We start from the raw sequence: 22,409 nt of genomic DNA on the forward strand, positions 1-22,409 counted from the left end.
AGAAATTGAAATCTATTAGCCTTCCCCAAGATGTTTCTTAATGACTATTAACAGTATCATTACTTGGGACATAAGAAGTTAGAAATTGACTTTATGGGTGTATATGGAAAAGAATTATGGTTATTTTGAAGTCAGGAAAATATATAGAATCAGTCTTTTCAGAGCATAAAATAATTTGACTTAAGATATTGCTCATTTTGTTTAAAAGCATTCAAGTTCATATCTTTCTAATAACTTAAATCTTTAGAGGCAATCAAAAACTTAGCTTTTTGATATCTGCAACAATTTCCCAAACTTATTTTCCACTTTCCTTGTGACCCTGGAGATACTTTCGTATTTTTTTGGATATAAATTTTTTATGGATATAAAATTTTTTTGAAGTAATATTTCATATTCTAATGAATGGCCACATTCTCTATACTTGCATACTTGACCAAGTTTAAAAAGTGTTCAAGCTTAAATAATGTTGAACTTTTGATGCAGTATCCTGTTTAAGAACTTTGCATCAGAGATTCTACTTAGTTTAGATGGTTCTGTATATTTCTACTATTATCACTCAGCTGAGCTATCAATTTCCAATCTTAGTTTTCTTAAAATTTCAGTTATAATACTTGAAGTACTTACTGAGTTCAGTTCTAATTTTTCCCTGTTATGAATAACTTGTTTTATTTAACCAAAGACACATAAATCATGAAAGTTAATATTCTTAATGGTATAAAGAATGATGGGGTAGAGTCTGGATCTGTTGATTTTATTGTTATTTGAAACTAACTTTATTAGTGCTTATATATTCCTATACAATTTAGTGTCTTTAAGAAAGTTGCTTCAGGCATTGTTAGGGTCAGTGTATATCAGTTCTGGGACTTGAACCTAGATTTTTCCTGGTTCTGAGGTTTGCTCACCAACCATTGTGCCAAGCTACTGCATGGGATGATCTAGAAAATGGTCTCTTAATAATGGACCTGGTATGGTATAGGGCACCCCGGTTTTCTGAGTGTACCAATAAATTTTTTAAGAATTTGTTTTCTGCTTCTTGGTGGACCTGTGAATATATTAGTGGGGGTATACTTTCTGCTTACACAAGATGAAAATCTTTAATACTTTTGTCACTTTAATTGATTTCCCACCATGTTTTTCTCAAAAATCCCTCATAGCTATTTTCCCATTAGACTAGACTTTTTTTGTTTTTTTCTTATTTCTGGGATGTACCAGCATGTATGCAGGCTAATAACTATCACTTTCATAGGTGACTGAGCCAGTTACCTTTCTGTATGTGCATGAGCTCTAAACAAAAATTTGAGGGTAAGGGGAAATTTGCCCTTGATAGGATAGAAGTAATCCCTGATTTAATTGATAGTGATAGAAATGATTCATTTTCTGTAGATGTGCAAAATAGAAAGAATTGAAATAGGCTAATGATTTGTGAATTGAGTAATCTGAGGTGTCCTGAGAGAAAGAGACAATTCCTTCTCTTCTCTTCTCTTTATAATTGTTCATTTTGAGATGCATAGGATATATTTATTTTGATTACTTGAAAAGTAGCTCTTTTTAAATAGTGGAGGAAAGAATTATGATAAAACTTTTTTTTAATGTAAAGATGCCTTTTTAATATTTTTTCCCCTCAAGTGTCAAGGCAATTGTTAGCATTCATTTTTACAAAATTTTGAATTCCAAATTTTTCTCCTTCCTTCCTTATGAAAATGGTAGGCAATTTGACATATGGTACACATGTATTACTGTGTAGAAATGCATTTTTATATTAGTCATAATTGGTGAAAGAACAGATCAAAAGGAAACAAACCGCCAAAAAAAAGTGTAAAAAAAATGCTTCTCTTTGCATTCAGAGTTCATCAGTTTTTTTTATTTGGATGTAGACAGCATTTTCCTTTGTGAGTCCTTGTATTTGCCTTGCTGAAAAGAGCTGAGTCAGTCATAGCTGATCATCACACAATGTTTTAGATATTGTGTACAGTGTTTTTTCCAGTTCTGCTCATTTCAGTTTGCATCAGTTCGTACAGGTCTTTCCTAGCTTTTCTGAAATTTACCTGTTCATCATTTCTTATTGAATAATAGTATTCCATTACATTCATATGCTACAGCTTATTTAGCCATTCCCCAATTGATGGACTTCACTTTAATTTCCAATAATTTGCCATCACAAAAAGACTGCTATAAATATTTCTGCACATGGGGGACCTTTCCTTTTTTTTTTTTTTTTTAAAAACTATCTCTTTGAGATCTGATATAGATCTAATAATACAATTGTTGGATCAACCAATGGTTGCCCTCTGGGCATAGTCCCAAATTGTTCTCTAGGTTGGTTGGATCAGTTCACAACTCCACCAACAAAACATTAGTGTACCACTTTGTCCACTTTCTCTCCAACATTTATCATTTCCACTTTTTCTCATATCAGCCAGTCTGATAGATATGAGATGATAGCTCAGAGTTGTCTTAATTTACATTTCTTTAATCAAAAGTGATTTAGGTCATTTCCTTATATGCCTAATTCTTCATAAGCTTTGATTTCTTCATCTGAAAATTGCCTGTTTATGCCCTTTTGATCATTTTGTTATTTGGGAAATGGCTTGCATTCTTATAAATTTGAAGCGATTATATATATTTGAGAAATAAGGCCTTTACCAGATAACTTGTTATAAAGATTATTTCCTAGCTTTCTGCTTTCCTTCAAATCTTAGTTGCAATGATTCTGTTTGTTCAAAAGCTTTTTATTTAAGTATAATCAGTTAACTATTTTACATTTCATAATGTTTTCTCTCTTTTGTTTGGCTATGAATTCTTCTCTTCTCCATAGATCTGACAGGTACTGTTACTTGCTCTTCTAGTTGGCTTATTGTGTAACCCTTTATGTCTAAATTATGTGCTCATTTTGACCTTATCTTGGTATATGGTGTGATGTTCATTTGTACCTAGTTTGTGTCTTTTTGTTTTCCAGTTTTTCCCAAAGTTTTTGTGAAATAGTGAGTTCTTAACCCAAAGGCTAGGGCCTTGGAGTTTATCAAACACTAGATACTATGGTTAATACTGTGGTTAATAACTTGTGTCTTGTGTACCCAGTCTATTCCACTGATCCTTCGCTTTACTTCTTGACCAGTTCCAGATAATTTTGATAATTACTGCTTTATAATATTATTTGAGATCTGGTATTGCTAGGCTATCTTATTGATTCTTGACCTTTGTTTTTCTAGATGAATTTGCTTATTACTTTTTCTAGCTGTGTCAAATAACTTTTAGATTGATTGGTATGACACTGAATTAGTTGAGGCATAATTGTCACTTTTATTATATTGATTTGATCTACCCATGAGCAATCGGTATTTTCGATTTGTTTAGATCTGACTTTGTGTGAAAAGTGTTTTGTATTTATGTTCATATAACTCCTGGGATTTCTTTTGGCAAATAGACTTCCAAGAATTTTATAATGTTCACAGTTATTTTAAATTGAATTTCTTTCTCTCTCTCTCTCTCTCTCTCTCTCTCTCTCTTTTTTTGCTGCTGGATTTTGTGGATCATGTAAAAAAATACTGATGATTTTTGTGGGTTTATTTTATCCTATAACTGTTCTAAAGTTGTTATTTCAAATAGTTTTTTTGTTTGATTCTCTAGGTATACCCTCATACCCTCATATGATTTGCTAAGAGTAATCCTTAAAAAAATTTTTTTTCCTTAGGGAATTAAATTAAAAGCCTAATAATATAAGTTACTTAAAATGACACTTATTTTCACTTTCTGGGTGCACTCTCTAAATTCTTGGTCAAGAAGTTGATTCATCACAACCTTTAGAATTTCATCTTCCAGAAATTCCATTGGGTATATAGTATTTAAAATGTTGGTATTTGGAAAGAAATTGGGTACAATACCTTTGTCCTACTGATGGTAGGATCTGTAGTTCTTTTTACTCTGAGTATTCAAGCCAAAAGTCTAAAATCTTGTGTCTTACTCCTTACAATCTTTTCTATTTGATCCATTCAAAACCAGCTATAAAATTATGGTTAAAAAAAGATAGAGGCCTTATATTTTTAAAAATTCTTTTGATTTAGCTTTAGAGCATTAATACTGCCTTTAGTCTGTAGGTCTTTTTGTAAGTTCTTGGCCCTTGGGTGTTGTGGGCCCTTAGATTGATTAGTCCATCTTTTATCCTTAATGCTGCTATTTAATAAGATTTCTTTTTGGTCTTTAGAGACTATGTTTCGTTGCTACTTGGGCCTCAGTTGTTCTTTATTGACTTCTCATTTAAACTGGAGTTTTGCAGTTGTTGTTTTACCAGCTCAATAGACATGGTTCCTGGGAATCCTATTTTTCCTCACACCTTCCTGTGATTTTAGGACCTGCTAAGGCTGCTCTTGTTCTGCATCAGGACATCTTGAATTATCAGTTTTCAAATCTCTTGATGTTTTCCCTTCTCATCCTCCCTCTTTCTCTTTCTCTCTGTTTCTCCTTTCTCTCTCTCTCTCTCTTTCTCTTTTTCTCTCTCTCCTACCCCAAAAAAGCACCCTTATGATCTCTACATATCTTTATCCTCATTTCATTTGTATTTAATATATCTTCTCTCTATTTGGAATTCTTCTTCACAGACTCAAAGTACACATTGTATCGCTCTAACCATTTAAAGATACTTAAAAAAGGACATTTGCATTTTAATATAGAAAAGTACTTCCTGAAGTTCTCTATTAGTTTGAAGATGAGGGAAGAAGGCATTTTAACTCTGGAAAAATTGCTAACATCCTTAACTAACTTCAGGTACAGATTTATTTCTTTATTAGAGTTATATATAAAAATTGCCCTTAGAATTGAAAACAAGTATTTGCAAGTCTGGAAATGACTTCAATATTTTTGGAGGTTGTGATTTTTATGACTGTCATAATTTATATTCAAATATAAGAACAAAACATTCTACATTGAATAATGGTAAAATTCTTTAAATGAAGTTATTTTTGAATTATCTTTATTCATTCCTCTATCATGCATAATAGAAAGTTCATTGTTTAATTCCATTGTTACGATTATTTTTTCCCCCATGAGTTAAAAATAATTTTGAAAAAGGTTGACTGTTGAAAAAATTTATCCTATTCAGTTATTCTATTAATGTCTGGAAACTTGAGATGTGCATTCACAAAATTTCACTAAATAATTGAGATAGAAAGTAAGTGAAACAGATATGCTTCTAGTTTCTTACCTGACCTTTAAATTTCCAGGGAACGCAGAGAAATTATACTTGTGTTTTTGTGAAACCTGTGCTACTTTTAAAAATTAGAATTCATGTTTGGGTCTGTCACTAATGGATGCTTAATAATCATATTAACCCCAATTCTTTTAGGAGAACCATAGTCATGTTCCATGGTGTTCTAACCATCTATCTAATAGTTGTAAATCACTACTATAGAGGTCACATAAAACAGGAATACATCTTTAAGATATTTCAGTCACATGGCTTTTGTGGGTGATTTTGGACTAGTCACTTGAATTGCCCAGGGGCTATTTCCTCAACTGTATACAATGATGGACTTAGAGTAGAGGATCTTTGAAGGCTTTTCCAATTCTGGCATATGTGATTTACATGAACATTTATTTATTGTATTACACATACAACTTAGAGTGCAGGTGATTTTTTCACTTTTAGAATTTAATTTTACAATTTAATAAGAAAGTACTGAATATTAGGAGTTTTGAAGGAACCTTGTATAATAGTGCGTTTGTAAAACATTACTGCAAAAATGTACAGCAAAATAAGAGGTCAGGTGAGGAAAGAAAACTGCACTGGATCTGCGCTGGATCAACCAGGAATTTGTTACCTAAGGCTGGTCACTTTCTGGTCCTCATACACCTTAACTGTAAAAATGTGACCTAGTAGGTGATCTTTAAAGAACCCTTTTGTCCCCAAATCTATGGTTTCAAGAAGGTCCATGCATATTTAGTTTGAAAAGTAACTTGTTATAATAAAAGTTTTAACATTATAAAGCTTTAATTGGACATCTGTGGTAAAGATTTTTTTAATTAGAAAGATTAAGGAGTTTGTTTTTAGCTCAGCCACTATCTAATAATCATAACTTATAATCAAAATTGTTTTCTTGAACATTGCCTAAATGTGAAGATGGTCAACATGAAAGATATACATTAAATTTGGTGATTTTTTTTTTTTTTTTATAGATACATTGATTTGTTACTTATACGTTAGTACTTTAAAGGTTGCAGATAGCATTAGTACTAGTTTTTTCTCCATTGATAGCATATTGCATACTCTCCATGCTCTAGATTAAATGAATGGACAAAGCACTAGAGACATACTAGACATACTAGAGACAGCTAGGCTTACGTAGGAATTAGCAAGCTGGCTTTTTGTTGATGGAATGGTGGGCCTGGAGTCAGGAAGATCTGAGTTCAGATTCAACCTCAGACACTAAGTGATCTCTCCCCCTCCCCCCATCTCTTTTTACCTTAATTACTGGAAAAGAAAATGACAAACCACTCCAATATACAAATTGCCTTACTAAGCAATGGCGTTAGAAATAAAAAAGTGAAGAAAGCCCATTCTCAAGGAGTTCACCATTAGAACCTGTTTCTGTTGCAAGTCAGATAGAAAGCTCTTTGGGTCTATGGGGTACATCAGCAAAATAGATAATAATGTATTTTCTGCATATTATTTCCATTGACAAAACCATCTATCACTAATATTGAGCTATTTGACAGTTGCCAAGGACTTTTGTAGCAAGAATTCTCACAGGTCTACTTGGCCTTGCTACAAAGCAGGGATTAGAGTATTTGAAGAAGTGGCTCTCCACAGTAGTTGCTTCCAGTAGTCATCAATTGGTGTTAGGGATGATAGGACCCCTTGTAAACAGAGGTTGCTCTTGATGATGGCTGCAGGAGCCAGGTGGTTGATTGTGAGGGAAGCAGTATAGTACTGATTTTTTCAGGGCTTTGGGGCTCAGAGTCCTGAATTGTTTCTAGGTAGACATTCTATCTGTCTTGAGTGGAGTCAGTGGGTGAGCTGATGGTGAGGGTCTTGGTGCATGCTGCTTCCTTTCTCTCTCACAGGTGCCTTGTTGTTTCAGCTAGGTTGGTTTTTGATGGGAATGGTTGACTTCCTTCCCTATAGAGGCTATTTTGCTGAATGATGGTTGGGGCAGTGAGGGGAGGGAGGATTAGTTTAAATCAGGACCAGTGCTATTCCCTGGACTGTTAAATTTACCAGAGTAGTACTTTATTCATATATATGGCCAAAAATAATTATCTAGTGATGAACCTTTAGTGATGAACCTACTTGAACCTATCTTTCCTGTCTGTCCACTGATATAGATTATTATTATGTCTGTACTCAACATAGAGGTTTAGTGAAACCTGCCAAAATGTATGTTATACAATTGTTTTTCTCATTGTTCATCATGATGAAGTATTGAAGTAGAATTTAGGATTTGATAAATTCTGCAACTTTTTAGTTTCATTAAATTTTGTTGCATTTATTGTATGTTTATAGGATAGGAAGGAACCATGAGAAGCTGTCTAATTAATGTTCTCACCTTTAGGCATGAGTGAGATTTAAAAATTCCTTATGTAAATAAGGAATCTTTATAAGTAACTTTAAAATAAGGACTTTAAAAAAAATGTCCTTGGTAGTGAAAATCCTTTTGGAGAATGGTATTAAGGATAAGGAAGAAACAATAGGAAAATGTATTGAGGCAGATATACTTAGAAATGTTTTAGTATTATTAGGCATGTTGAATTTTATATTTGAATAGGCAGTTCTAAGATATAATAATGTTAGACTGTTGACTTTGTTTTAGGAAGCAAGTCAAAATAATTCATCTTTTTGTGATCAGTTTACAGAATGTATGTAAAATGCATTGTAACATAAAAGCACTAAATTAGTTTAATAATAGAGAATATGTGGTCTCTAGAGACACTTGTACTTGTAAGTAGTAATGGATTGAAATACTGCTTTTCACCTTTGGGGACTGTTCCACATGAAAATCATTTATTTTTCTTAGAAAAGTTATTTTAATTAGAATTTTAAAGTCTCTGCCTTCAGGAGTGGATTTAAAAAATTATGCAGAGTATCAGACAGGCAGAAAGAATTATCAATTATCAAAATTATCAAAAGGGATTTTGTTTTTCCAGTCGTGTATGAGTCTTTGTGATACTCTTTGGGATTTTCTTGGTAAAGATATTGGAGTGGATTGCTATTTTCTTTTCCACTTCATTTTTACAGATGAGAAAAGTAAGGCAGATAAGGTTAGATGATTTGCCTAGGGCCACATAGCTAGGCTGAGATCAAATATGAACGCGGAAAGATGTTTTCTTGACTCAGGACCTGGTATTCTATCTATTACCCCACTTTCCCCTTATTTCATTAACTCTCCATGTGTCTTTTCATGTGTTACTTGCCTATTTCCCCTGAAATTTGAATTAGGAAGTATGCTTGAATATCCAAATCATAAAAGTTAAATGAGAATATCAGCACTTTCTATTAATTACATTGAATTTGTGGAAGGCAGTTTTTTAAAAGTTTACATAAATGAGAAAAAAATAATATGGAAATAAGTTGAATAAGGTTGTACAGCACAGGAAATCTGCATTTTATCCTAAATAAGTCTTTTAGCAGTTTACTTCTAGAGTGGTTTTATATTTCTAAAGTAATTATGTTAGTAATTTATTACTAGTTTGTGCCTATTAATGATAAATGCTTACTTAATCAAATGTTTTGTAGTAATTAAATATTAGGTAGAATTTATGTGACACTTTTTGTGATTATTTTTCACGAAGCTATTGTGACAAGTATTTGATAGTGGAGCTGTATAACTTTGTAAAGATTAAGGCACATAAAAGCTGAAGCTTAAGCTGTTATCAACATCAGTGGCAGCAGAATGGATTAAAAAATTCTGATTATGATTTCTGATCAAAATAAATCGGTGTAGAAAATCTGTATACATCATCAAAATTGGGTATTCAGATTGTTTCTGTATATAGATGGATAGGTTGTTTAACTAAAAGTTATGCTTGGAATAGTTACTAGAAACATTAAGCATCTCTGTGTGGCTCTTAACCTATTAGTATTCAGTAAGCTGAATAGGTTAATTGGAGAAAATTTCTGCTAATTGGTTCCTAGCACTATTATTTGTGCACCTCCTCCCAGTGCTTGCTTTTGGCTTTAATATAAGTCCATTGAACATAGATTTTTACTAACTACTTGATAATGTGTTGATGAAGAGGCACTTGGTCTGTAGTAAATGAACCATAATTATTTTTAATTAGGCCTTTTATAAATACATGAATGAGTGACTATCTCTCTAGGTGTTCTGATAACTGTGCAGCTTTATATGTATAACTATTAATTTGGTACTTTTAATCATCAAAAAAGAATGCTTTTTTGGTAGTTTGGCAAGCCATATATTTAAAGATTTTAAAGCTATGAATTTCAAGTTCACAGTAACTTAATGAAATATGTTACTGTTACCTTTTTCATGCTGAAAAATATTGAGAGTTCTATGTAGAAATATATCTATATCTAGTATAAGAACTTTATCTCAACATAACAAAAAATTCAGAACAAAATCCTGTTATTCCTTTGAAATGAAATTCATTTACTTCGTAAAGTGTGGTATATCAATTATCATTGGTATCAGTGATATCACTGATAACAAGTTATACTTGTGCACTTTGAGATTGATGAAAATTTGGAGTAAGTTAGTTTTAAATTGAGAAATTATCTTGTTTATAGAAATTACTTTTGAAAACACTTACTGAAATTTTAGTAATGTTTTACGTCTTCTTGAGAGATAATGGGATAGTTCCATAATACCAAAAGAGTTCTTAAATAGTTTCTTTGAAATTAAAGCAAGAAGACTACTTATATCCAATGCTTTATACTTTGCAAAGTGTTATCACATACATTATTCACTTTTATATTCCTATAAAAATTAAGTAGGATAGATAGAATTCTCATTTTAGTAAAAGAAAAATGGCTTGCAGAAAGCTATGTATTAAGTGACTATTGTAGTATTTAACATCCTTTTTTCCCTGGTCTTTCACCAAATGCTTTTTCCAAAATATGATTTGTATTTTCCCCTAAAAAATTGAACTAAAAGAATATTGGAAAATTGGCACAATAAGACTTAATAACCTAAGGGTTGTGAGGAAAACATTTTGCAACCCTACAAATGCTATATATTTAAAGCTATGTTTACTGTTTGTACAGATATGTAAATGTATACCTTCCATTATTGGTGGTAGTACACTTAGCTGTTTACTTTTCATGCCCAGGAAAAGTATATCATTGAGTAAAATTTTACTTCTTGATAGTCACTTTTTTTTTTAACTTCCAAATTCATTAGAACTTTCTACCTCATCAGTTGACTGAAACTACTCTCATCATAGTTGCAAATGATCTCTTGATTGCCAAACCCCGTGCCTTTTCTCAGTCCTCATCCCTGGCCCCTTTAGTCTTTACCACTGTTGCTCTCCTTCTTCTTTCTTGATTTTTGGGACCACCCTCTTCTAGTTCTTTTCTGTCTGACTGCTGCTTCTAAGTCCCATTGCTGGATTTTCATCCAGCTCACACTCAGTCTAGAGCTCCCTTTTCTTTCACTTGTTGATGTTATCAGCTTCTATGGATTCAGTTTTCATCTCTATGCTGTGATTCTCCAAACTTCTTGTCTATCCCTCACTTTGCTGAGCTCCATTCTCATATCTCCCAACTGCCTATTAGCCACATGAAACTGGATTCCTTTATAAAGAAATCTTAGACTCAATATGGCTAAGTCAGAACTCATTCTGTTTCCCCAATCCTCCAAACCCTCTCCCCTCCCATATTTTTCCCTTAACTATCCAGGGCACTCCCATCCTCCCAGACCTCTCTGCTCCCAGTGTCGATGTCATCCTCTATTGCTTACTTGTTTTCACCCCACTTTCATCCAATCTTTTGCCAGGATCTATGAAGTTTATCTATGAAACATCTTTTAAATATATTTCATTAACTCTTAATACTGCTTCCACCATCTTGCAAATCCTCATGTTCTCAAACCTGTGTTCTTGGAGTTGCTGGCTGGTTTGTCTGCTTGCCATGAGTCTCTCCACTCCAATCCGTTCTCTGGCTAATCTGACCATATTAGCACCCCGCCTTAACTCTATGGTTCCCTGTTGCCTTCAGAATCAAATCTAAAAATCTTTTGTTTGATGTTCAAAGCTCTTTTTGGTACCTCCTCTGCCCCCACCTTCTCTGTCTTCTTTCACCCTAAACTCCCTCGATGAACTCTTGATACAGGGATACTGGACTGGGCATCTCACTGGCCGACCTCCTCACCTGGAAAGCTTTGCTTCCTAATGTCTTGTCTCCTGATTTCTTTCAGCTAAAATCTCATCTTGATTCTCAACTAAAAACCCTGGTGTTACTGAAAACTTTTCCCAATCCCTCCTTAGTTACAGTGCTTTCACTCTTTTGATTTATTTTGTAAGTAGTATCTTTTATATATTGTTTGCATTTTGTCTTCCCTTTTGGATTATTGTCATTTTGAGGGCAGGGGGACTGTCTTTCACTTTGCTTTGTGTTCTTAGGACACAGTTCAGTGTCTCGCATATATTAGGTATTTAACAATTGGACATGTTGCACAAAAATCTTTTAAATTGGAAAGATTAAGGAGTTTGTTTTAGCTTAGCAGTTGTTTAATAATTACAGCTTATAATATTTTCCTAACCATTGGTTACCTCAAGATGAAAATCATCAACATGAATTGTATATATTAAATTGGATGATTTCTTTTTTAAAGGCTTATCAGTTTATTACTTAGATGTTAGTACTTCAAATATTGTAAAATATCATTAGTGTAGAATCTTCCTTCACTGATACATAATACAAATTCTCCATGTGGTAGAAGGAATGAATGAAAAAGCATTTATTAGTTGTTTACTGTGTGCAAAACATCATTATACTAAGCTACCAAAAGGCATTTTAAAATTTATACATTAAAGCATAATAACTTTATACAACAAAATTCTATGAAGCAAGCATGCAGACTTTTGGAATACAGAATACAGAAAATACAAAATTAAGAAATATTTGTCAAGTATTTAATATGTACATGGCACTGTGTTATGGAGGGAAAGTGGGGATATAAGTGTAAAGTAGAGTACCTAATCTTAAGGTGCTTATATGGGAAAAGAAGTTTAAATTTAATGATGGAAGAGTTAAATACTAGTGGAAGACATTGGAAAAACGGCAACTGTGAGTTTATTGGGGGAAAAGAAAAGATCACTGGATTTGGAATATTCTATAAAAGCTTTGTGGAAGAGGAGGAGATAAAGCCAGTTGTGGTACATGAATAGGTGAAAAAGTAGGAGGGAAGTGAGGGAATTGGCCTTTAGTTGAGAATATGTTGTTTATAGAGAAATAGTTTAAACCTGTGATTTTTAACTAGAATAAAGAACTGTCCACATCCAAATTCCCTTAGCTAATTGGTAACTTCTCTATAATCTTAGAGTTATCTGGAGCAGTGGTAAGTCCTAATAACACAGCTAGTATGTTTTGAAATAGGAGAATTTATTAATCCATGGTCTTTTTGACCCCAAAGGTAGCTAGCTCTCTGTCCCATATCCAGCCTTGACTCTGTACAGTCAGATGGTAAAGGTGAAGATTAACATTAACTTAGGTTCGTAGAATAGCAAAATCCTCAGAAGAAAGACTATGGTAAATTACTTTTTTGAAGGATTTATGGAAAGGTTAGAAAAATCCTGTATGGATTTAGAAGATATGGATGAATTGTATTTTGTCCTGGGAGCAGAGAGATTATGGATTCATTGAAGTAGTTAAGTAGCTGTACTCTGGTATTGGTGTTAGAGAGAAAGATGTAGCTAAAATAGTTCTCTTTTGGAAAATTCGAGCTTTAATTGATAGACAACTTTTTTTATCTTTTTCTTTTTTTACCTTTGAAATCTTCCTACACTCCACTTATGTTTTTAATACCATAAAACCTCACTAATTTTGATTATTTCTAGTAATTCCTGCTTATTGATAATTTAGACAAGGACTCAGTTTCAGATCTTGCCAGGTTATTGATAACTAATTCATAGTGTAAATAGAACTGATGGGAAATTGTTTTGATAAAAGGGAAAAAAGGACTTCATTTTAGAAAGTTTTATTTATTGGTTCTATTGTTTTTTGCAGCAATTGAGTACTTTTTATATGTGTCTTTCACTTCTCTTTTTCCCTCACACACAGTGAAACATTTCTAAAGGGAAGAAAAACTATTACCAATCCCCATGTATAGTTTTTTTACCTCTTTACTTGAAGTGGGAAATGTCTTAGTATTAGTTTCCATGGTTGAAATTGATCATGATAGATAATAATACCTATCATAATAGATAGAATTGAAGTGCCTCTTATTATAATGTATTGAACTGCTTATTATAGCCATTGTATATATTCTGGTTCTGTATAAATTTAGGAAGTTATTCCCATATTTTGCTAAATTACATTTTTTGTTGTTGCTTTTTGCTAACACAAGTGTTACGGACAACAGAATATATAGTCTTCTTTGAAGCACTCATAGTATGCGAATAATCAATAGGCTTGTTAACAAAACTTTTTTTGCCCTCTTTGTTAAAACATTTCCAAAGGACTAGATAATAACTTGGTAAATGTAATCATTAAAAAAAAAAAAGACTTCATTTTTGAAGGATCTAGACCGGTTGATCTGAGGTTTCTTTTTGTATAGGTATCATTCTATAATTTTGTTACATATACTTGAAAGTTATGAAACAGTATTTGAAAAAATTCTCTATTTGAAGACTTCATCATTAATTCTGACTGAACTTGCTAACTAGTTAAGTTTTATTTAATGTTATAATAGGGATATAATAAGTTCAGAGGTTATATATAGCCTTTTCACATTTTGTACTCTTATGAAGCATAGATCATTTTATATTTATAACTCACAATTGATCTTTAAATACAAGAAGTTGATGAAAATAAATCTTAGTACCACTCCACAAATTTACATTTCTTACGCTCTACTTCCACTTGATGAGCCTTGAATTTTAAAAGCATTTGTTAGGTGTGATGTATAGGGCAAAAATCTTGGAAACCTTCTACAACTATGAAAGAGCTATTTTGTGGGACTTCAAACTGTGATGATATTCTATTTAAGTACTTTATCAGGTCATTCCTTTTAAAGCTTTCCACCAACCTTACTATTTTAGGATTACTACCCTGCAATACCTGTAAGGTAGATTTTATTTTATTTTATTTTATTTTTTTGAGGTAGGAAATACTCATTTTTCCTGACATAACAGAAATTATACCTTTCCCCCATTTCCTTTAACACTGATTATAAAAGACAAAAGTATTTAAGTTGAACATCTCTATTTGTAGGACTGCTATTTTAATTAATCTCTTTCAGAGATTGTGCACTACAAAAATTGACATAGCTATGAAATTTATGGTTAGAGATGTGTGATAGGATCTTTAATAACAAAATCTCTTAAAGATTTCTTTATGATTACAAATACAGTTCATTGTTCTTTGAAACATCAGGTAAAAGCTTTGTCTTGCATTTATTTTAAAATTAAATACTGTCACATCTGAGGCACATTTCATCCCCGATAGTTGTACTTATATTTTCATTTGTTTGATAGCTTTTAGAAATAAAATAGACTTTATTAAATGGTAGCTATTGATGTATACTTGATTGCATTATCTCTTAGGTAAGTCTTTATCTCCCCACTCCAACAACCACAAGAAATATTTTGCCTACTATTCTTAATGAATATGGTGGTTGGTTAGAGGGGAATCCAATGTGCTTATTAGGTTGCACTTGATATCATGAGCAGAGAACCACAGGGCTAGTTGTTTCTGTCTTTTGCCAAATTTTGCTTAGAAGTAATGAATTTGGTATTTGAATTGAAAAAAGCATGTTGAATCTTGATTGGGAAGGATAAGGTAGGATCAAATCTAAGGAGGAAGAAAATGTACTCAAAGACAAGAATAAAATTAGGCCTGAAGAAGATGAATCTTTGGCCAGATAGGAGAGACTTGGGATTGGAAGGGGATTGGTGGAGTCATTGTACAATAAGTCAGATAAGCCAAAATACATGAAGAATGACAGTGGTGCAACTGGGAATAATCATTAAAATCAGAAAGAAAGAGGGAGATGTATGCCAGGAAAAAACAGTGTTGTAGTCTTATTTTTCCTATCCCATATTTCCTCTACAGAACCAAAAAGAAAGCACAAAAGGGTGCATCAAACAGGGTTTGGATATTGATATTAATGGTATTTAGTGTATGTATTTTCATTCCCCAGTGTCAATTCCTCGACATTATTTAACATTAATACATAGTCCAAATGGACAATGTATCATGAAATCTCCAGACTTATCCAAAGACATTAAGCTTTTTTGGATAATAAAATTCCAAAACTCCAGTGGTAAATTGCCTAAAGATGTCTTAGGGTTGCAAGTGGATAAAAAGTCACAAATGAACCTTCAAATTGAGTAAGGAAAAATAATCGAAAGTACAGATAGAAGATGATGTGCTTTCAGCAGTCAGGAAAAGGGAAATAAAGGTCACTGTAATTGTTGCCTTAAAGACATGATTCTGTTTTGTTGCTGTTTACAAAAAGGCTAGCAAAACATGTTGGCTTTTACTATCAGGAGAATGAACATTTGCAAACAAATCAGGAAGTGTTTTTGTGTTCTTTTAAGAAACCATGTTGTAGATTCAGTTCTTATGAAGATATGAAGGAAAAAATGTTATGAAAGCAAAAAAAAAAGTCCAGAGAAAGGATTAGGTTTAGAGGGTTTTTCTAAGGTCCTTGTTTGCTCTAAATGTGTGAATCTATAGGTTAAAAAAAGTAAAAAGAAAAGAAAACAGCTATCTTGAAAGTAAATGAAGTAATAAAACTAGAATGTTTAAATCTGGACAAATGAAGATTTGAGGGGTATTGTTGAAGGTCATTATGACTGAAAAGCTTAGTTATTATCAACAGTTATTTTAGACTTTAAAAAAAACTTTAGTAGGATAAAAGATCACATAGATTAAACCCAAGTAGAATGTAGAATACTAAGTGATTTAAAAAATATTTTTATCCTTCAAAAAAGAGATGTTAAAGTCCACTCTCTTTTTTTTTTTTTTTTTTTTGGCTGAGGCAGTTGGGATTAAGTGACTTGCCCAGGATCACAGAGCTAGGCAGTGTTAAGTGTCTGAGGCTAGATTTGAACTCAGGTCCTCTTGACTTAAGGGCTGGTGCTCTAACCACTGTACCATCTAGTTGTCCCCCTAAAGTCCATTCTTGAAAAAAACATTCTTAAAGATGCTTTGTTTTTCAGACTGTAGTATTCTCTGATATTTAGCCACAAAATACTAGAAAGGGTTTTTTTTTTTTTTTTTTTTAAATAAAGATAGATATTAAAAAGATGGGCATTTCAGCGAGAAGTTTGCAGTTATAGGGAGTTCTGCAATTTGCCAACCCATTTTTCTCCTTTGTAATTCTAGTCACAACATGTAGGATGTGGCTGAGGACAAATGTTACTAGATTATTCCTACAACCTGCATGTCATAATCTGGACAACAGGTATTCTTTATCACTGTTGTAGATGATTAGACTAAATACACTTCAATCAGGAAATCATAAGGGGCCTTTTGTGGCATTCTAGGTTGTGACTTTAACAAGTATAATGCTATCTGAAAGATCTTACTGAATCTACATACTGAAACTATATACTGAATCCCTCAATCTTAGTATCTCTCATTCTGAAGGCAGTGGATGGACATACTGTGATTTTTAAGGCAAATATAATCATAAGAAAGATACATGAGGAGCCAGACTTAAAAGTTGTTATCAAAGAAATGTATGCTGGGCTTGTTATATGAGTTTTTATGATATTCCCAAGACATTAAGAGAGATCTCCAAAATACTTCAATATTTTGGATTAAGCTTCTGTGGTGAAGGTGGTAAGGTAGAACACAGCTAAGAATTGTGCATGAAAGATAGGTACATCGATGGACTGTGATCTGCTTAAAAATTTACCTAAGCAAATTGTATTGATCTTTGCCAGCTGGCTACTCTGTGCATTCTTATGTTTGTAAACATAGAATAACTGACATGCCATATGAAACATCTAAATACAGAGTATAATAAGAAGATTATGAAAGAGATAATAATTTTCTTTCTTGGCTTCACAAATGAATTCTATTCATCCTAATTGTTTGATTTCATTACTTGATGGATATATTAAAAGTTACCAGTACTGAGGAAAAATGTGGAATTCCTGTTCCTATTTGCTATTTCTAAATTCAGCAAATTGCTAAAGTTTATATTTGCAATATTAATGAAAAAAATAAGTGAAGCAAACAGTATTTGTTAATTCAGTAAAATTGTTTAAACTACTAGAGAGTAAATTGTTTTCAAGGACACTTAAACATTTTAGCAGCATCATTTAATATTTAAGCAATAAATTGATTACAAATCATTTTTAATATTCAGTAAACATATTCTTGAGTGCTCAAAAGTAGCCTAATATGGTTCCACTTCCTGTGAGGCAGTTGTGGTATAGTGGAAAGATTATTTGACTCTTGGAGTCAGAAGATCAAATCCCAAGTCTTATAATTACCAGATACAGGACCCTGGATAAGTTACAATCTTACAAATCTTAGTTTTTCATCTGTATTAAAACTAAATCATTGAGAGAAGCATTTAGTTAATGCTTACTGCGATAAAATTGACTGGAAATACAAAAGAGAGAGCTCCTGGCCCCAAGGACTTTGTTTTGTGATAGATGATAGCACATTTAGGGAAGTGATGACCAAGGAGAGGGCTATTTTGGTTTGGAAAGTCACAAAGGTTGTGAGTGGGAGTCATTGGGAAATTAATTTGTCAAGCCCATTCTGATATCAATGTCATTTTGATTTGATTATTCTCCCCAGTGTACGGAAAGAGAGGGATTACAGGTAATCCCTGGCAGGTAAGAGTAGATATCAACATAGTTAGCAAGAAATGTGAAGACTCTCTGGGGTATCCCTGGATAGAGCAAGATGTGCTGTTTATTCCCTAATCTTGGCAAAAAGGGCCTCAGTCTTATTTAGTTAACACTAATTTGCTGCCTATTATGGACTAGCAGGGGACTACATACCAGTATTTGAAAAATCAAATGATCCTTAACTTTAGGAGCTTACATTCTTTAGGAGGAGACAGGTGTTTTGTGTGTGAGGGGGAAAATGGTATAAAATTGTATTTTATTCATTCACACATTATAAATTTCCTCTTGCTGAATGAAGTATCCTGATAAATGCTGAGGGAAATATAAAATGTAATAATTTGATCCCTGTCCTTGTGAAACTTTAATTTATCAGGAATGAAGTGTATGTGAAGTTTACTTAGATAGAAATATTGGGAAATATTTCCTGGAAGAGATGACATAGGTATTCTTTTATGATAGACTAGTCTTGGAATTGGGAAGGTGTTCAATACCTACCTCAAACACATACTAGCTGTATTAAGCCACTTGACCTTGAGGTCGATGGAATTTCACTTCTGGAAGTTTCTTACAGTAACTAATTTATATTTTTAGATCCAAAAAAAAAAAAAAATAGTACCATGTGTATTTGAGAGGTAAAATTATTTGATTAAAAACTTAATGATTTTAGTTGTTTTTCCCTAACTTAAATTAGTGGCTTTTTGTATTACATGTGATTTTGTTTCAAGAACATAAGTGATTTTTTAAAATAACTTTTTATTGATAGAACCCATGCCAGGGTAATTTTTTTACAGCATTATCCCTTACATTCACTTCTGTTCCAATTTTTCCCCTCCCTCCCTCTATCCCCTCCCCCAGATGGCAAGCAGTCCTTTACATGTTGAATAGGTTACAGTATATCCTAGCTACAATATATGTGTGCAGAACCGAACAGTTTTCTTGTTGCACAGGGAGAATTGAATTCAGAAGGTATAAATAACCCGGGAAGAAAAACAAAAATGCAAGCAGTTTATATTCGTTTCCCAGTGTTCTTTCTTTGAGTGTAGCTGTTTGTCCATCTTTGATCAATTGAAACTGAATTAACTCTCTTTATCGAAGAGATCCACTTCCATCAGAATACATCCTCAAACAGTATCATCATTGAGGTATATAATGATCTCCTGAAGAACATAAGTGATTATCAAAGTTGATTTTAAAGTAGATTGGTTACTTTTCTAAAATCATGTAGATTTATAGGTCTTAAGTGTCTAAAATTGATTTCTTTGTAGGGAGTTATTCTGAGTTATTCAGGCTTGTGTAACTTAATGCAGTTGCTAAATTTTTCATCTTGAGAGATTTAGATTCAATAGTTTAAACTATACTCTAAAAGTAGTAACTAGAAATTATTTGAAATAAGCATAATTTTATGTTTATTAAAGATCCTTATTTATGAACAAAAGTTATAATCAATATAAGAGAGATGCTCCATTTTAATAAGCATTTACTGTGTAACAGTCAGGTAAACAGAACTACATAGTTTCCTGTACTTTCTACAACTGAGTTTTTATGTGACATACTTGTTTACTTTCCATCATCCAAGTTTGACTTCACCAGGGATAGAGAAAGGTTTAGTGGGTAAAATTTCAAAAAGTTATTTCCTTAGCCCCAGAATGAAGTTAGGGTAAAATGTATTTTGACTCATTATTTTGAAAAAGTAGCTTTTCACAAATGGAAAAGGACTGTTTTAGAGGTTGTTGATTTCTTTCTCATGGAAAGTCTCAAAAAACAAAGTCTGCGCAATCACATATTCAGAATTTTTTTTTTTTTTTAATTAAGATCCTTATTGCTTAACTTGAATGCACAATAAATTATTTGTGAAACTTGGTTCAGAAGAAGTTCTGGCCATTTCCTAAAATCACATGAAGTTTTTTCACCATTGAGGATATTGAAAAGAATATATCACAAATTCTGAGAACATGGTTGTAATAAAAAGTATTTTGAACTTTTTAACATTGTTAAAATAAGTTTTATAATTACCAAAGTTAGTATTTTGAAGGGTTCAATATTTATTTAGATAAGATAAATTTTAGTATATTTCTTAAACAAGCAAAAAAAAATTACATCATTGTTATATCTTGTTCTTCTGTGGTCAGTTGAACTTTTATTTTTTCCTTTGAGGATTATTTTGACTATGCAAAATAGGCTCCCATTCATTTTCTTGTGTAGCTATCTGGATAGTGTATCATAATGTATTCTTTCCTTTGTGTTAAGGCAGACTTACATTAAAAACATAAATAGGCATTAGTTATGTCCAAATAGTACTTGTTAGTTGAGATTAGAATAGAGTGCATCCTAATTCTTTTCCAGTATTAGGTCAAATCTTTGATAATGATGTTGATGCTTTGAAGAAAAGCACAGAAAGCTTTTTTTTTTTTTTTAAACAATATCATTCCATCAGGTTCTTGGTTGGTTTCAGGGCTTATGGCATCAAGATGGAATCATGTTGCATATGTTAAATTTTAGTATATCTGTTATTTCACTTTTTAAAAAGTGTTATTCTGCAGGATCAAAATCAGTCACTTTCTATAATGCAAAGGGCAATATTCCAGAGAAAAGGAATACCTCTTGTTTTGTGGTTTTACAGTATGTGATTTCACATATTTGCAATGTTCCTTGCCAATACATGGCTCATTACAACTATGCACTCTTCTTTATACCTTGTACACATGACTAAAGGTTTATCTATATAGTATAATATAATAATTATAGATCGCTATATTTGCAAATTTTTCTGAAGCTGCTCTTTGTAGAGTGTAAAATGGAAGAATGCTTACTTGAACATTTGGATAAAATTTTGTACCTTAAAAAGAAGAAGGTTGACATTTCCTTTTGGAAAAGAAATCAATACAAACTTTATTTTTTAAGCACTTGTAGTTGAGCTATCATCTTTTTGGCAGTTGCCTTTTTAACTTATAAGATCCAGATAGAAGCAGATATAAGGATGAGACTTGTCAGTTGAATATTCTCTCTCAACTTTTTTGTAAAAACAGCTGCTGAATTTGGGAACTGTTTTGTGATTTTTTTTTTAATTAAAAGATCAGAATTTTTATGAATAAAAGAGCTACACCCGTGAAATGATCTCTAGAAACAGCTGTCTGGTGATGTGCTAATTTATTCACATTAGTGGCACTAGACTCAGTAGTAAGTTCTGGTGAAGTCCATCCCTGGAGAATTTGTGTCACTTGCTGCAAGATAGCTAACTTCCCTGCTTCTTTGTTTTCCCCCTTTGTAATGGAGAATGGGACTTTTTGTGTATTTTGGCACATTATATATCCTTACAAGCAGCTAGCCTTTTAATGGTGGTTTTAAAAAAAACCACTAATCTTAATATATTGCCCAAGGCAGCATGTAGAGAGCTGACCTAATTAATAAGGACCTGATTTTGAGCCCAGCCTTTGACATGTCCTGGCTGGGCCACCTTGGCAAGGCATTTGCCTCTCAGGACTTGAGAAAAATTCTGAGTTGCATAGCAGCTGAATTCTATGTTGTCTAGCTGGTGCTGACCTATATTGGTAGAGTCAATTTCTCACTGGGCACTCATTATACTACTGAAATCACAGGTGTTGTAAAAAGCAAAACAAAACTTTAAATATTATAAAACTTTCATTAAAATCATGAGAAGAGAAATTATACAATTTTCTATTTCATCCAAAAGCAAAGATTTCCTTTACATATTCATTTAAATTTTTAAAAAAGATTTATCATAGGAATGTTATATTTTTGATATATTTCTCAAATTAGGGGAAGTTTGTAAAATTTGTGAAATGTTATAATGTCAAATATTTTCATTTTGAACATGTTAATATTTAACATTAACAGTAATAGCTTGCATTTGTAATAGCATTTTAAAGTTTGCAAAGCACTTTATACTATCTTATCTTATTTGATCCTTATAATAGCCATGGGAAGTAGGTGCAATTATTATCATCCCTATTTTACAAATGTGGAAACTGAGGCTGAGAGAGTGACTTTCTCAGGATCACAAAGCTAGTAAATCCTTGAGGTATAGGGATTTGCATTTATATTAATAAGTCAGAACTGACTTGACTTATTTCTATATTTTTAAGAGTACTTTAACAAGAGTTACTGATTCTTTTTGTTATCTAGACAAAATAAAAATCTTGGGCCTTCCTCTCAACAATTTTTAAAAATTATGGGCATGTTCTACATATTACCAAGTAGTTAATTAATATTTGAAATTTCTATAGTGTATCTCTTTTATAAGTCTGCTTTGTATATAAAGATGTAGTCCACTTTTTTTTAAATAAAATTTTAAAAATATTTCTCAATTACATGGAAAAGAGATTTTAATTTAAAATATTTTGAGTTCCAAATTTTTTTCCTTCAGTTTCATCCCCACACATTGAGAAGGTGCGTAATATTTCTTTTAC

The 22,409-nt window shown here is 32.3% G+C and overlaps 1 protein-coding gene across 6 annotated transcripts in view; it reads left to right on the plus strand.

Annotated features, from left to right (window-relative positions):
• WAC (WW domain containing adaptor with coiled-coil) overlaps positions 1-22,409 on the plus strand; it is a 114,656-nt gene that overhangs the window by 2,349 nt on the left and 89,898 nt on the right. The window lies entirely within an intron of this gene.

Source organism: Antechinus flavipes, chromosome 5, assembly GCF_016432865.1.
Source record: "Antechinus flavipes isolate AdamAnt ecotype Samford, QLD, Australia chromosome 5, AdamAnt_v2, whole genome shotgun sequence".
NCBI classification, from domain to species: domain Eukaryota; kingdom Metazoa; phylum Chordata; class Mammalia; order Dasyuromorphia; family Dasyuridae; genus Antechinus; species Antechinus flavipes.